At 39.0% G+C, this 4,763-nt stretch overlaps 1 protein-coding gene and 1 pseudogene across 2 annotated transcripts in view; one reads left to right on the forward strand and one right to left on the reverse strand.

Annotated features, from left to right (window-relative positions):
• GKAP1 (G kinase anchoring protein 1) overlaps nucleotides 1–4,763 on the reverse strand; it is an 89,974-nt gene that overhangs the window by 32,836 nt on the left and 52,375 nt on the right. The window lies entirely within an intron of this gene.
• Nucleotides 3,362–3,781, forward strand: LOC111722588 (annotated as a pseudogene).

A 4,763-nucleotide genomic window follows, 5' to 3' on the forward strand; every position in this document is an offset into this window, starting at 1 on the left:
AAAAAAAAAAAGTACAAAGGAAAATGTTTCAATAAAGGATCATTTGACACCCCTCCCCCCCAAAAAGAAAAAGGAGAAATAACAACAGAAACCACTATAGTAATACAGGAGATCATCTCTGACTACTACAAAAAACTCTATGCCCAGGCAGCACCTGTGGCTCAAAGGAGTAGGGCACCAGCCCCATGTGCTGGAGGTGGTGGGTTCAAACCCAGCCCTGTCCAAAAAAAAAAACAACAACAACTCTATGCCTAGAAATTTGACAATGTGGAAGAGATACCTGGAATTCCAATATCTGGAATCACACCATCTCCTTAGGCTTAATTAAGAAGAAACAGATCTCTTGAAGATACCAATATCAAGCACTGAAATTGAAGAAACTATTAAAAGGATTCCAACAAAAAGAGCCCTGGACCACACAGCTTCACACCACAATTCTACCAAACCTTCAAAGAAGAGCCTGTATCTACACTGTAGAACCAATTCCAAAGCATGGGAGACGGAAGGAACCTTCCCTAACACATTCTATGAAGCAAACATCACCATGACACCAAAACCAGGAAAAGACCCAACTAACAAGGAGAATTACAGATCAAATTTACTAATGAATATGGATACAAAAAAAGTCAATAAAATTCTAGCAAACAGATTATAGCCCCATGCTAAAAAAATTATATATACATCATGATCAAGTAGGCTTTATCCCAGGGATGCAAGATTGGTTTACATATGCCCATCCATAAATGTAATTCACCATATCAATAGAAGCAAAAGCAAAGACCTTATGATCCTCTTGATAGATGCAGACGAAGCCATCTGACAAAAGTCAGCATCTTTTTCCTAACAACATTTAAGAAAATTTAGGCATAGATGGCACATTTCTTATTTCTTAAACTGATTGAAGCCATCTATAACAAACCACAGCCAACATCATACTGAATGGAGTAAAACTGAAAGCTTTTCCACTTAGAACTGGAACCAGGCAAAGATATCCACTATTGCCAGTACTACTCAACATCGTTCTGGAAGTTCTAGCCAATGCAATCAGGCAAGAGAAGGATATTAAGGGCATCCAAATGGGAGCAGAGGAAGTCAAAATTTCATTCTTTGCTAATGATACGATCTTATACTTAGAGAACCCCAGAAACTCAATCACAAGACTCCTGGAAGTGATCAAGAAATACTGACACGGATGTGAAGAGAAGGGAACACTTTTACACTGCTGGTGGAACTGCAAACTACTACAACCTTTCTGGAAGGGAAGTACGGAGAAGCCTCAAAGAACTCAAAATAGGACTTCCCTTTGATCCCACAATCCCTATACTAGGCATCTACCCACAAGAAAAAAATCATTTTATCATAAGGACATTGCACTAGACTGTTTATTGCAGCTTAATTTACGATCACCAAGATGTGGAAATAACCTACATTCCTATCAACCCAGGAAAAGATCAATTATCTGTGGTATATATATACCATGGAATACTATTCAGCCAAAGATGAAGACTTTGTATCTTTTGTAGTCCAGTGGATGGAGTTGAAACACATTCTTCTTAGTAAACTATCACAAGAATGGAAAAGCAAGTATCTAATATATTCAATACTAATATGGAGCCAGTAGATGAACTAATGGACACTAATGGACTAGATGAACACACCCATACAAGAGAAAAACTCATTCAATTCAAGATGGAGGGAGGTGGGAGGTATGCTGGTATGCTCCCACTCAATGGGCACAATGTAAGGGTATACGGTACACCTCCTGGGTGTGGGACACAACTACAACTGGGACTTTATTTAATAAATGTAAACACTGTAACCTAATTGTTTGTACTTTCATAGTAATCTGAAATAAAAAAAAAAATGATATTAGAATAGTAACAGTGTGGTTTGGTACAGGAATAAACTGACCAGTACAAAAGAGATCAAAAACAAATCCATGCACATATGGAATTGTGATAAATGACAGATACTGCATTATATAAAGTGCTTCTTTAGGAGTTCTTGGCTTTATTTTGGCCTTTGCTTTTCCACAGTAACAACTTGCTTTACCCAAAGCAAAAAAAGATACCTGCCCTCAAATGTTTATAGCAGCACAATTCACAATTACAAAGATGTGGAAACAACTTAAGTACCCATATATATATGAGTGGATTAAAAAAATGTGGTACTACTGATCCCTTAAAAAAGTGGTGAGCTAATACCTCTTGTATTCACCTGGATGGAACTGGAATTTTTCTTCTAAGTGAACTATAATAAGAATGTAAAAACAAATACATGTATTCACCATTAAATTGGAATTAATCAATTAATACTATGTGCACATATAGAAATAACATTCTTAAAAAATCAAGTAGGTGGAAGGGGGGAGGAAGAGATAGGTAAATTCACATTTAATAGGTACAATGCACACTATCTGGGTAATGGGCACACTTGTAACTTTGATGCAAATGGTAAAAAAGCAAGGTATGTAACCATGTTTGTACCCCTATGATATTCTGAAATAAAGAAAAAAAGAAACTTATTGAATTCTGGGGGTTTTTTGGAGACAGGGTCTCCCTCTGTTGCCCTGGGTAGAATGCCCTAGTGCCATGGCTAAGAGCAACATCAAACTGTTGGGCTGAAGCAATCTCTTGCCTCAGCCTCCTAAGTAGCAGAGATTATAAGCATGCACCAACACTCTGGCTAATTTTTCTATTTTTAGTATAGATAGGGTCTTGCTCTTGCTTAGGCTAGTCCTGAACTCCTGAGCTCAGGTGATCCACCCACCTCAGCCTCCTAGTGTGCTAGGATTACAGGCATAAACCACTGCTCCTGGCCTTGCTGAATTCTTTTTTTTTTTTTTTTTTTTTTTGAGACAGAGCCTCAAGCTGTCCCTGGGTAGAGTGCCGTGGCATTACAGCTCACAGCAACCTCCAACTCCTGGGCTCAAGCGAGTCTCCTGCCTCCGACTCCCAAGTAGCTGGGACCACAGGCGCCCGCCACAACGCCCGGCTATTTTTTGGTTGCAGCCGTCATTGTTGTTTGGCGGGTCCAGGCTGGGGATTCGAACCCGCCACCTTAGGTGTACGTGGCTGGCGCCTTAGCTGGTTGACCTATAGGCGCCGAGCCACCTTGCTGAATTCTTAAAAGAAACAAAAAAACTTTAGGATTTTCACTGTAATTTCAAAGACTGCATAGATAAATTAGAGAACAATTGTCACTTTAACTGTAATACATTCATATTTTCAAGGGCTCCAAGTCACCTTCTAGAGGATTATATATAGTAACACAAATCTCAAAATGGTCCATCTCTATGTTCTATTTCTCTGTATCGCTCTTGAAAGCTTTTATCTTATTTAAAGCAGAAATCTAGTCTGTCGCCCTTTTTCTCTTCAATGAGGCAAACAAACTGACGCAGAGATGCAGATCTTTGTGAAGACCCTGACAGGCAAGACCATCACCCTTGAGGTTGAGCCCAGTGACACCACAGAAAATGTCAAAGCCAAAGGGCATTCCACCTGACCAGCAGTGTCTGATATTTGCAGGCAAACAGTTCGAAGATGGCCACACTCTTTCAGATTACAACATCCAGAAAGAATCTAGCCTGTACCTGGTGCTTTGAGAGGCGGAATTGTTGAGCCTTCCCTCCACCAGCTTGCTTAGAAATACAACTGCAACAAGATGATCTGCTATAAATTTTATGCTCACCTACATCCCCATGCTGTCAACTGCCACAAGAAGGGCAGCCACACCAACAATCTGTGCCCCAAGAAGAAGGTCAAATAAGGCTCCTCCTTTCTTCACAGGGCAGCTACCTGCCCAAGCCACGATCCTGGGGTCTCAATAAAGTTACCCTTTCGTTAGCTGAAGCAGTAAAAAAAAGTGACAATCCAAATAAAGAATTTCTTCAAATGAGCTATATTAGGAATGACATGCTGTTAGCTATGGCGCCATTTGTTCTCTCCACCAGAGTAGACCCTGATGGATTCAACTGTTGAACCTGACTCGAAATAATTACCTATTAAGCTCTTACTATGCAATTCATATATGCTATGGATGGGCTACTTTCATGGAACCAAAAATCTGAGAAAGGCAAAAACTAATGCATGAAATAAGCACTTTACTAATACATGAAATAAGCACTTTACTATACCTCAATGATGATAAATACCTATAAAGCATGCACACGCTTCTCCTCTTTTATAAATGGCAAACGTAATTAATTGATAGTGCTGAGCAAGGATATAGTTTCAGAATTCTCCTTAATGCAGAGCTCCATCAAAGTTTTAATAATATGTTAGAACTGGCAGAGAAAATAAAACCTACTATATGCCTCTGTTATAAGTATTATAAAAATATACAAGAGAAGCAGATGAAAAAAGCCTAGGGAAGGTGTTAGTGAAAAGACAGAAGAACATTCATTCTTCAACCAACATTATATTTACATTACCTATGTGCCAGGAATTAGGACTACTGAGGACCAAGATATGGTTCCAGACTTCCAAGAACTCAAATTCTAGTGAAGAAGTAAAACAATGACAAAATAGGGTGTTAATTGCAATAAAGTATACACAGGGTGTTCTGGGCCTCTAAATAAGACCAGGATCAGGGAAACGTCCAGGAAAAAAGTGATCCGCTGGCCAAGTTCTGAAGCAACTTAGCCAGATTAAAAAGACAGAAGAGAAGAATACATGCGCAGGCAAGGTATTATGAAAAAATATATTGTGTTCAGAAAAACTTCAAATATTTTTTAATGTCTTGGCAAAAAGAGTCAATCTTAA

The sequence above is a fragment of the Otolemur garnettii genome, unplaced genomic scaffold, assembly GCF_000181295.1.
Source record: "Otolemur garnettii isolate 467f Iridium unplaced genomic scaffold, OtoGar3 scaffold00006, whole genome shotgun sequence".
In the NCBI taxonomy this organism is placed as follows: Eukaryota; Metazoa; Chordata; class Mammalia; order Primates; family Galagidae; genus Otolemur; species Otolemur garnettii.